The 13,025-nt window shown below is 45.0% G+C and overlaps 1 protein-coding gene across 1 annotated transcript in view; it reads right to left on the reverse strand.

Moving 5' to 3' along the window:
* Positions 1-13,025, reverse strand: part of LOC101649458 (inactive tyrosine-protein kinase transmembrane receptor ROR1) — a 343,582-nt gene that overhangs the window by 251,037 nt on the left and 79,520 nt on the right. The window lies entirely within an intron of this gene.

The following is a 13,025-nucleotide window of genomic DNA, read 5'->3' on the forward strand; positions in this document are numbered from 1 at the left end:
CCCTGATATCAGCCCAGTGTCTGCACTGGGCTACAACACAGGACCTTTCTCAGATGCCATTTAAAACCACCTGTACCTCACCTCTCCAGATTCATAGAGTATGATAAGCGGTAGTATTTCAACCAAGTTTTACTCTTTGCTTGTATAAAGAAAACTTGAAAGATGAAAGGATAATTAAAAGTAAAAAAAAAAAAGAAAGGATAATTAAATCTTAACTTCAAAAGCAAAAGCAAGTACCCCACTCTCCATAAAATCTTACTCAAAACTGTAAAAATAAGTCATTTGAAAAGGATGAGAAGATGGCATTGAAATGATTATTTGTTCACTGAATCCAACAACTTTAATGAGTCTTGAAAGAGCTGTACACAGTCAAAGGTTCCATCTATCTCTTGATCTGTCCACTGGCTAACAGTCATCTCTTGTTACCGGGATAAGGAAATGAGCGACTCTGAACTTTGAGGGAATCTGGGGAATAAGACATAATAAATCATCAGAACGTAAAATGCCCAAAATATAAATCAGATAATCATATGTTTGTGGCAAGAACAGCAAATTAAGGAGGAATGGTTTCACATTCATCATCAAAAATAACATCTCCTGTAGCCATTGTACAATTATACTTGATCTAATTGAATTATGGATTGTTATAATATCTGTAAGAGCTCCCAATAAAATGATTAATAATCATAAAAAATAATATCTCAAAATCTATCCTGAAGTGCAATGCTGTCAGCGATAGAGTAATATACATATACCTACAGGGAAAACCGTTATTATGACTATTATTCAAAATTACACACCAGCTCGCCTAAGGCTCATTACTCTCTTATTTGTCCATCTTAAAAACCACTTTGACAGAGGAGGAAACGGGCCAGTTTCTCATGTTGGGAGCATTGTTCCATGGTCACCTCAAAGTAATAGACACTCCTAGAGGAGTGCTCCGTGAACCTTACTGGAAAGTCAAGTCCAGAGGGGTGGGGGCATGTCTGGATCAGAGGAGGTGAGGGCATTTCTGTTGGTGAGTAAACCTGACATTGGGAAAAACCCTTCACATTACTTATGTAGATTCCCAGTGGGTGACTACAACCTACCTGATAGTGAACCAACCCTTAACTGACTGCAAAATGAGATGTCATCTCACCACGGGAAACACAGCATGAATAATCATAAAACGCAAAACAGAAAGCCACAGATGATAGTTTGGTTATAGGGAGATCGGAACTTTTTCTACTGCGAGGTGGGTTGTGAAATGGCCCAGTGATGAAAAACCATATGGCACCTTCTCGGAGATCTTATAGTACAGCAATCTTACGCCGCAGTTGTACTCTCCTAGCAGTGACGCCACAGGCATCTATCTACACCATCCAGACCGGCGGCAAGACCCAACCACCCAAGCGGCCATCAGCAGATGAGCCAACCGTGGCAGATACACACAATGGAATCCTATGCAGCTATGTGGAATAATCACGAGTTCCTAAAACATCCGTAACATGGATGAATCTGGAGTGCCTTCTGCTGAGTCAAAGAAGTTAATCAACAAAGGGCACATTTTACATGATATCAACCCCCAAAGCCAATACGGCTGCACTGTCCGGTAGGGTTGCTAAGGGTTGATCAACATCTACCTGAAGCAAGCACGAGGGGCTCAGGGGAGGGGGCAGTGAGACGAATGAAAAGAGAACGACCGGACTGAAATCCATGAGATTATTCACCACGTGGGAAAGTAACCAACGTCACGCAACAACGTGGGTCGAAAACTGTAAACAGGAGCCTAATTTGTTATGTAAACTTTCACCCAAAACACAACTATATAGACATATATGTTTAAAATATGCTTATAAACATACTGAATATTTAGTTCATTTGAATTTATTGAGCCTCTCACCAGTATGGGCTGCTAACCACAAGGTCAACAGTTTGAAACCACCAACCGCTCCTTGGGAGAAAGACAGACAAGCCTTTCTACTGTCATAAAGAGCTACAGTCTTGAAACCCCACAGGGGCAGTTCTAGCCTGTCCTGTAGCCTCGCTGTGAGTTGGCATCGACTCCGGGCAGTGCGCGAGTGAATCTCACAGTATATAATCCTACAAGTGTGGTCTCTGGTCAGTTGTCTCCATTGGTTAATGTGAGTATGGAAGGCTATGTTTTCCGCTTTTGTTTGATGGTTGCACACAATCTCTTTATATTCGAGTCAGATCGTTCACCACTTTGGAGCACTGTGGGAAAAGGGAGATTGGCTGGGATAGAGAAGAAGCACCACCAGCCAATTCTTAACAGCATCCTTTTCAGAGCACTCCGGGGGCAGAAGCATGCGTGTGAGGGGACTGCATGTCGCAATGGGGAGAGTGGTGACGACGTGGGCTTGAGATTCATATTTGGATCTTGGGAAACTGGTGTGGGAAACTGGTGATAGAGCCCCGGATAGAAGTGGACTCTCCAAGCTGGGAAGGGAGGAGAGGCATACGCACCAGGAAGAGCGTCTAATGACCTTGGCGGGGCGGCATGGTATCACCCTGAGACCTTTTTCTAGACCTGGAGAAGACTTCACACTGCCTGATGTTTACATAGAAAAGCCACCCCATCCATTTGCTTCTCACCAAGAAAACGATCCCCGCCCCCACTCTTTCTTCCTCTGTTTAATCAAGTGCAAAAAAAGTCCAAATTCTAGTCTACATCAATGGCCAGAAACTTACTTTCTCTAAGAAAACACTTAATTCGATAACTTTGAGATTTGGGGCCATTTCTTTGTCTTGTGATGATGGCATATCCCAAGCTCTTGGTTTGCGCATCCTTAACTGCTGCTCTCTGTGCACTGAACAGCAATGGAAGGTGCTTACCACAAGGTCAGTGGTTCAAACCCATCATTCACTCCCTGGGAGAGAGATGAGGCTGTCTCAGAACCCTAAAGAGCAGTCTACTCTGTTCTATTGGGTCACCAGGGGTCAGAATCAACTTGGTGGCAGTGGATTTTGGCGGTGCACCTCATCTGCAGCCACTACTTATCTGTCCGGGGAGGTTTGCACCCTGCTGGGCAGACTTCAGTGGAGCTTCCAGGCAAAGCCCCCACAGGAAGAAAGGCCTGGTGATTGACTTGTGAAAATCCTGTGGATCCCAATGGTCTGATCTGCCAGTCTACACAGGAGGGTGCAGCACCGTTCATTCCATTGTGTGGGGTTGCCTCGAGCTGGGGGTTGGCTGTTTAGGCAGGGCATGCACAAGGTCTTACAAACTAAATCAGCTGAAGATTCATGACATATTAGATGAAATTGATGTCTCATGAACCAACAACGAGCATTTATCCAGATGTAAATTGGAATACATTTTTTCCATCTTCTGCTCTTTTTAATAGACATCTCAGAACATGATTCTGCTTCTTCATGGAAGCCCACTGTGATGGGTAGATTTTATGTCCACTTGCACCTGTGTGACAGGAGGGGTTAGAGTCCAATGTAACAATCAGTCACAGCCTAATGGGGTCTCTCTGGGGACTTGTGGCTTTTTTATAAGGGAAACACTGAGAACTTCTCTCTTTCTTGCCCCTTGTTGCTTTTCTACTTGCTTGACTTCTGCATCCGGAGCCAGGGCTGGGGCTGTGAGCTATGTGGCTTGCTGTCCCCGGGAGCTGTCAGCCATGTTCCTGCTGTCCCTGGATCTACGTGACTCTGCCCCCTCTGGCCTTAGCTCACCTAGCTTCCTGCTTCACCCACTGGCAGCTGCGTGACGCTGAAGGACGCTGTGGCTGGCATTGGACTCGTGGCCTTGCGTTAGACTAGGCCAGGCCACTTTCTTGATAAACAATTTTTTCTTGATATAAAGTTCTTTCTTGCATATAAGAAAGCCATTGGTTTAGTTACTCTAGAAAACTCACACCTGACCCACACCCACTATGGGTCTTCCTTAAGTGAGTCACATCTTTGAACTCAGAATCAACCCAGTTGATGGGAAGTGGAGAACCCACTGGCACTTTCTCCTCCAGGCGCACGAGAGCTGTTCCATTTCCCCTGCTCCCTTGGGCATATCAATGCACAACTTTCCTGTCTTCAAAAAGTATTGACCAAATTGCCACATATCCTTTCCTATTTAGGAAAAATGCACATCATTTACATATAGATATAACCCAGTTATTATTAGCAATAAGTTTGAGATGTATATCCCAGCCAGTTCGTTCTCTGGTCAATAGTGCGCAACAAAACCCAAGCACACTGGCTCTTCTTCACCTACAGCTATTGTGATTTGATTATTATTAAGGCCAGGTAAAATAATAACCACTAACCTGGGAAATCAGATAAGTGGACCCAAAGTGAAATGTGTAGGATACACGTTGTCCCCAACCAAATGCTGTACAATGTTGGGAATAATAAATTCTCATTACCTTGGGAGCAATGCTCCTGAAAATTAGCAACAAAAGTTCTGTAAGGGGATTTCTTTTTGGTGCCGAACTGTGCTTTTGTGAAAAGCGCCGTGGGTTTTACAAGTTTGCGAGTGGCAAGCAAGTTTTAGATCCTGTTATGGTAAAAATCACAGTGGGCGGACATGCAGCTTGGTGAGGTGCCACTTTTCTTCCAACCCCCATGAAAGCAGTACTTCCGATTAAGTAAGCATGAGGGCCCCCCGCCCTCCCGTTCCCTGATGGCACTCATGGGGGAATCATTATCCACACGCAGAAACCAAACAAAGCCTACTTACGCATGCAACCCATTTGTATCCAAATCTTCTCTTTCAGAAACGATCAGTAACTTGTTGACAGACTGATTGATAAAAGCTCCAAAAGGATTAGGGTGCATTTTCTTAAAAAAAAAAAACAACAAAAAACCCCACCTTTTTAATCAATTCTGTTCCGTTGCTGTACTCTCCCCATTACTTCTTTGTGTCTTTCAGGGAGCACTGCTTTACATCAACATTACTGCTTATCACCAGACAAGAATAAATACAGTTCTGCGTAGATTGAAGAATGTAAATGAAGATTAAACCCACATTACTCAGAATGGAAACTATGCCATGAAAATGGAAAGGAAGGGGCAGGCTCTAACGAATTTCCAGAACCCGACTGGCTCCAGCTGGGTCGTGTTAGTCGGCCGTTGGCCACTGCTCTCAGTTTGCCCTTCATCTTGTCTCCGAATGTGAGAAGACAGCTGATGTGCGAAGGTAATCCGCTTCTCCGACCCTCGGCACTAACAAGCAGGGGTGAACCTGCCAACACTTTCTCCGCTTCAGCCTCTCCATGACTTGATACACCGCTAGGAACACAGGGCTTCCTAGGAAAATTGCTCTGAACGTCTGTAAAAACCAAAGATGCTATTTTTAGAAGACCACAGAAATGGAGGGCGGAGCAGGAAGTCAAGAAAGAAAACATGGTCCTTCCTATGGAGACCTGAGGACGAGATGAATTCCGTGTCGGGTAGGTGAATGCAACTCAAGTTGCTGGGTCTCCACATTATGGATGCTGAGTGTTAGAAATACACCTGTTGGTGCTGTGTGTTTCAGGTGTACCAAAAAGCTTGCCCTGCTTCAGGCCTGAGTACATGATGGAAAGGAACTGGGCGTTGGAGTCAAGAACCCCAGCTTTGCTTCTGCCTAACAGTGAGGCTCGGCAAGTCAAGTCTCTGGGCCCCCATAAGTCACACCTGCCTCATCTGTGAAGTAGAGTTTACAGTTAGGCTCTTTCGGGATCCATGAGGCAATGTAAATATAACGTCTAACGAAGTGGTCAGTCACAGCAGCTGCAGTCCTTAAGCACTAGATAAATTCTGGTTGACTTGATCATAAAATCAGTAGAGTAGGATTTTATGCAGCTGAGAAACAGTCACACGCTTTAGCAAATGAGTTGTGCTCAAGGGAATGTGGGGACGAGAAGTGCACCTAGACCCCAAGAAACGAAAGAGGTCAGTCCCAACCAGTCTGTCTGAAGTTGGTTCCCACATAAGTCAAATACCTTCAACAACAAAAAAGAAAAGAAATGTTTCCAAAACCTCCCACACGGCAGCATTTGGAACAGTGAGCCCCAATCCCGGACATTTGTAAACGAACATCTGCGAATGATAACACGAGCAAAGTATGTGCTGTAGCACTGCATGTAGCACATTTTACTAACGAACAACAATAACCCAGACAAAAAAGCAACAGCAAACGGTCATGAAGCTAGTCAGTACCTGGAATGCGTTGTAATACCACCCATTGCTGGAGGGAATATAAAATGGTACAGCTGCTATGACCAACCGCTTGGCAGTTTCTTAAACACAGTACTACCGTATGACCCAGCAATCCCGATCCCAATTCCACATCCAAAAGGTCGCAAGCAGAAACGCAAACAGAAACACTGCACACCAGTGTCCCTGGGAGCACTGTTTACAATAGACAAGGGATGGGAAGGACCGAAACATCCTTCGACAGACGAACTGATAACACAAAACATGGCGCATGGAATTCTCCTGATCCAAGCTACACCTCTGGTGAATCTTGAAAGCATTAGGAGTAGAGAAACAGGGCGGGCAGCCATCAGTAAGAGCCCATAAAGAAACAGGCCTATCGACAGAGGCAGTGTTTATTAGTGGCTACCGGGGGTGAAGGGAAAGGAGAGGGGGAGTCTTAGCTTTACGTCTCGCTTTTTAAATTGTTTGATTGTGGTTAAATGTAATGCACATTTTATATAATAAGCCTATTCATCAAAATAAACCATTTATATCATGAACGTAACATAAATATGTTGTTAGTGTTAGGTGCCATTGAGACGGCTCTGACCCACAGGGATCCTATGCACAACAGAACGAAATCCTATTGGTCCTGTGCCATCTTCAAAAGTGTCCCTACGCCTGAGCCCATCGATTCAGCCACTGTGCCCACCCACCCCATTGAGGGTCTTCCTCTCCTTCGCTGCCTTCCCACTTTACCAAACATGATGTCCCTCTCCAAGGACGAGCCTTTCCTGAAAATATGTCCAAAGTATGTGTGGGAGTGACATAATCTGGTGTCAATTTGAGGATTAAGAGGGTAGGGGTGGAGTCTAGCCAGAGATAGCCAATGAGACCTCTGTGTGGGCATGGCCTTCTCCTGAGAATTCTGGGAACTGCTGGATTTTCCTCCTTGGAGACAGGAGACACTTTATGTCACTCTACTCACTCCCTTGGAGACTCTTTAATGACAAGGCTGACTCCCTGCGATCTATCCCTGAGGAGAAGCCACATTGACCTACCCTGATGCTGCCTGGGGAACTGGAGAAGCCACATGGAGACCCCGGCCAGTGCTGAGATGCTTACAGTGCCACTGGATTCAAAGACTTTCTACCCACTGGCCTGTGATCGTCCTGCATTCAGTGTCATTGCATGTGCTTCATGAGTCTGAAGAGGACTTTATAGATTGGTATCGGACATGTGGGCTAATACCGGACTTATGGGCTTGATCTGGACTGGGTTGGGATGTTTTCTTAATGTACAATTACCCTTTATAAAAAAATCTCTCTTATACACATATGAGTTTCTATGGATTTGTTTCTCTAGTCTACTCGGACAAACAGTATGTAAGATGACGTTTTGCCATTATATATATAATGATGAAACAATTTTAAAGAGAGAGGGAGAGGCTCTAGATTATGTCCTACTATTGAGGAGTTTAGGGTCCACCCGGTAGAGTCAGAGGCAGCACACAGACACACAGACACACAGACACACAGATGGGGAATAGTGAACAAGACTCGGCCGCAAAATAAAATACCGACTTACAGACGCGAGCTGCATAAGGAAGTAGTTTAGAGGAGAAGGAGGTGGTTGAAAGGTGGGGTGATCCGTGCGGCCCACTGCCCCGTCTCAGCACCGCACCAGCACCTGGCCTTCCTGAGAGATCAAGAAGCTTGACTGAATAAGTAAACAGATGAACTGTCTATTCAGTAAGTTGTGGAAAACACATTGGACGTGCACTATGAAGACCTCCCTTTGAATCCCTGAAACAACCAACAACGTTTGGAATCTTTCTGAACCTGTTTTTCCCCCCTTGGCGGCGGGGAGGAGGGGGCCGGGGGAATGGCTGCATAATCCCTGTCTATGTCATAGGCTCGTCATACAATTACATAATCTCCTTTGTGGTGAAAGGAACGCACCCACAGAAGGCCCCTGAAACACAGTAAAAGCCTAGTTGAGCGGAGGGACTAGAGGCCTACGGATGAGTGCAAAGGGTCCCGTGGAAAGAAGGGATTCTAAGGCTGCTTTAACCAACCCACCAGCGGCTCCACGGGAGGAAGGGGGAGTTACTGCTCCTGTACAAATGCACACCCTCGGAAACCCTCTATCGGGCCGCCGTGAGTCGGAATCCCCTGAACGGTGGTGAGCTGGATTTGGTTCATCCCTGTCTTCCTCTCTATCTCGGACTCTGCCCCCAGGAATGATGTCCCCCGAACAAGTGCACAGACAGCTGCTTTCCTTTCCTGCCGCGCGGCACAGGCTCTGCTGCTGTTAACAAGATCAATAAACTTGCCACATTTCAGAAACCGACAATTACCCCCTTTTACAGCACTCAAAGTCATGGCGCTCTTTTTTATATGGCCTAGCAGGTTGCTGAGCACATGGATTGAATTACTACTCCCTGCAACCCCCCCCCCCAACACCCCTCCCATGAATAACTTAACACCTTATAGAACCTGCCCCTCGCTTCATGACTTTGCAGGGACACCGTGCCCTGCAGCTGCTGTCTTTGCCAGGGCCACCATCAGGTCTTGGGGAAACTGTATTATCTTTAGTCTTGCTCACCTTTCCAAATGGTTTATGGTCTACAGCTGTGGTGAAAAGCATTTTGGGGTCGGTCGAGATTTATTCCCCCTTTTAATGTTTTTACTAGGCTGAATAAACACATTATTCTCCGGGAATGAAACCTCTGGCCATGTTGGGAATATGGAAACTGGGGCTCCACACTTAATGGCAGTCCTCGGTGACTGGCACTTGTTTCTAACAATGCGTGCCATTGTGGGCTCAGAATGGGGCTGTGGCCCCTCAGGTGGGTTACCAGGACCCACCCCATTATCCCCACTCTACCTGAAAGCGCCTCCCTCTTTTGGAGATCCCGTTAACACCTGTCGGAAAGTGCTGCGATAGACGGGTCGGGTGAGTCAGGAAGGTGGGCGATTCGGAGCGGATGCTTGTTCCCTGGCGCCTCTCCATCCAGCCCATGCTCATTTAAATACTTTAGGCGAATGAGTTCAGACAAAGCAAGTCTTTCTCCCAGATTCAAATCAACCCTTACTTTTTATGGTGTTTGTAAAATTTCAGCAAAAATGGTTTATTAAAAAGGAAAGGGAAAAAAACGATTTTCCTTCAGCTTGCTCAGTCCGTTGATTTTGGCTAAGACTGCTCACAGGATTACTAATAGGCTATGAGAAAGATTATTCATAGAGTGGGTAGAATCAGAAAGTATTATAAATCTCATCTCATGGCAGTCCTGCACATGTTGCCAGCCGTGCAAGGAAGCAGGTTTGGGAGCCAACCTTTAGCACCTGGGCAGCACACTGCCAGGTAAAAGCCAAGCTGTCCTGTCAATCTTCTCCAGGAGTCTCCAAGTCACACTTCAAAGTCAGCACAATACAGCACTTTGTCTTCTCGAATCACTGGAGGGGCTTATTAGCAAGAGCAAGTCATATTTATATGCAGATCAACTGGCAGAGAGACTGACCCACCTGACTCATTCCTTCTAAGTTTCGCTGTTTTTCTCCTCTAGAGACCAGGGTGAGAGCTTGGCTTTCTTGCATCTGACTAATCTAACCAGAGGGGTCGTGGACTTCTGCAATGGTGGGGGGGGGGGGATAATTTCCATCCATTGCCTTCGTGTCCAATCTGTTGCACCTCTACAGTTACATTCCTAAGAAATCACAAGTTCGCAGATACGATGTTACTAAAACAATTACTTCAATGGGAAAAACACCGGGGTTAGTCATCCTCCACATAAGAATGCCAAGAATAGATGTTTCTTTTAGAGTTTTAAGTATTGTGGAATCGGCACGTATGCTATGAAACCTCTACCTAACCCCAAACCAAGCGCATTTTCCATTGAGTCATACTGACCCTTCAGGCCAGAGTCCAAGTGTCCCATAGGTTCCCAAGCTGTGATCTTTATGGGTGCAGAATGTCATGTGTTCCTTCCTTGGAGTGACTGGTGTATTGGTACTGTCAACCTCTTGGCTGCATGCTTAATCACACCATCATGGTTCCTATGCAAATCCAGACCTTGAATGCATCGAGCATCTGATCAAGAGTAGCAGTATTTCTCCTCTATCATGCCCGCTCTGGCATGGAGCATGGTGGCTCTCAGACCTTCTTCTCATCTTTGTCACCCATTACTAACATAAATAAAGTGTACCCTAAAAAAAAAAAAATAAAATAAAGTGTACCCTAACTCAAACAAAGCATGTGGGTACCTATGGTATTAGTTTTTTTCCTAGGAGAGACCCTAATTAGGCCCTCATAATGCCCGTCTGTTTCTCTGAACATTCAATGTTGGAGCTAGGAAAATTCAAGCTGTAAGAGAAATGCCAATAGTTATTAGTCTCTTCCTGCCAATTAGAGTTAGTCTTTGGACTAGTACTTTCACAGAGGACCGACTTCATGCCATTTGAAGCCGAACTTTTCTTCACCCAATCACATCTCTTAAATAATAACTTTGCATGCCAACCATACTGTGATTGCTGATTGACTTCCCCTCTTTATACATTTCTCCCATCTCATGGCCATATGCTCAGAGCTTGGCCGTGCCACTTAATCCTTAAAAGACATACCGAGTGTGAAATTCCTCATTCTCATTCATCATTTCTCCATCATTCCATTCTTCTTCTTTGCTCCAAGTTCCAGAGAAGAGGTCTCTTCTTTTTCTTCACATCACACACACACACACACACACACACACACACACACACACACACACACACACACACAGAGGCATTGCTATCATTATGGCCAGTTAACCCAATTTTCCTCCTCCCATTCTTAAATGCAGGTTCTACTGCCATTACATGCATTTGCTTCCCACGACACTTTTTAGTTCTTATAAATTTGCCACCTACTCTCACTCCCTCAAATAAATCTGATGCCCAATCACAATGTCAGTATCTGTATGCAAGATGTCAGTCCCTACTCAGATTTTCTTCTGAGAGCTCTGACCCATTTATCAACTCCTGTTCCAAAGCTCCTCTTTTTGCCGCTATAACCTTGCACCTGGTTTCCCTTCAAGGTCTCTAACACTCAGACTTTCCTCCCCATCCTGAATTATCTTCCTCCTATATTCTCTTTCACTTATGAGTAACTCCTAAATGTAAATCTCGCCTGTCCACTCTCCTCTCTGCTGATACTGTTACGGAGGCCAGGGAATGAATTTACTCCCCACTCTTCATTGCTCTGAAGACGTTTGTTATTTCCCTTCCAAACCAATTCCATTTGGATGTCCAACCATTCTGTTCCATCTCGTCTTAAAGGAAGCAAATGCCAAGATGGGATGGACAGGGCAAGAGCATTCTTGGAGGCAATGTTTGCAGAAGAAAGCTGGAGATAGGGAGCACAGGAATCAGGGAGCGTGTACAGCGTGCGAGGCGGGTGTGATGCCGGTGAAAGGAGAATGGGAAGGAAGGAGGACTTTGTCGGAAGAGCCTTAGATCACGGTGCGTCCAGAGTCTTGGCTAGCCCAGGGGGGAGCTCCAGAGCAATGGCTGCCCATTATGGGACTCCTCCACGAGGCAGAAAGACTCAGCTCTAATACTCCCCTTCTTCAAGCCTAACCACTGGTGGAGAGCCATCGAAGAGAGTATGACCTCATCTGGCATGCCGTGGCAGGTCCCCAAGGTGCTGCAGCTGCACGATGTCAGGTAACTACACTACTTCCAGCAGGTTTTCTTTTGCAGATCACAAACGTATTATGTACAAAACTAAGAAAAATGAATTCCCCCATCAAAAATGTAATTCCCTCACCACATATAATTCTCTACCAGATTATCCTGCCTCTTTCTTTGGTATCTGCATGCTGGCATTTTTTTTTTCAGACTGGAGAATGTAAACCAATTTTTATCTTAGGCTTTCCCATGTCTCTTATCTATGATAGCCAATCTGTGACTCTTACTTTCTTTTAACATGTTTTTCAGTTTGATCATTCCCTCTCTTTCTCCACTGTCACTGTTTAAACTCATGTAGATCTTATCTCAAATGGGGGTACTGCCACGTGTTCATTCCCTTTCCTGGGGTTCCCCAGGGTTCAGTCATTGGTACTTGTCTCATTTTACACTGCAGGCGCATCCTAGACATCTTACACGTTTATCAGCCTGTCCCGAAACATTCACGGTGCCAAAATAGTTGTCTCCAGCTCGCATTCTGGCCAGATCGCCAAACCCACTTTTCTCAAACTTGACAGCGATTAGCTCTGCTTTTAAAGGGAAAAGAAATTGTTGTGGAGCAGTTAGGTTACTGTTATATGTGTACAAATAGAAAAGGAAGTACAAACTTTTGGTAATAGTTTGATTACTTCCAGACTTTCTCGACACATATTTTATATAGTTGAGATCATATTATATGTATATGTGTGCTCGTAATTTAGTGTCCTGCTTCTTATTCAGGATATTAAAGCACAAACATATTTTAGTTAATAAAACTCTTCATGAACATTAATTTTCCTGGGAACATAATGTTCTATGTTGATGTCATAATTCACCTCTTTTATAATGTTATCTAATATGAAGTAATGAGGCAATACGTATCTTTGCATTAAGCTTTGTTCACATATAAGTGTATTTCTCATAATAGATTCGGAGAAGAGAAAATCTAGGTTTTAGGAGTTTGAATGATTTTCCTGAGACTACCCTGTCAGGAAAAAAGCACAATAGGAGGAGGGGAATCCCAGTCTCCCATTATTTCTACCGGGTCAGGTTATACACCTTGGGTCACGGACTCTTTAGGGCGTAGAAGATCCACTGATGATCTGATTCCCTAAAAACGTCAGCCTGGTTGGAACTACAGGTGCACTGGCATGTGGCATGAACCCTTTGGGACCTCAGGTGCACTGGCGTGTA

Source organism: Echinops telfairi, unplaced genomic scaffold (genome assembly GCF_000313985.2).
Source record: "Echinops telfairi isolate 266 unplaced genomic scaffold, ASM31398v2 ScPeMD7_443;HRSCAF=831, whole genome shotgun sequence".
NCBI lineage: Eukaryota > Metazoa > Chordata > Mammalia > Afrosoricida > Tenrecidae > Echinops > Echinops telfairi.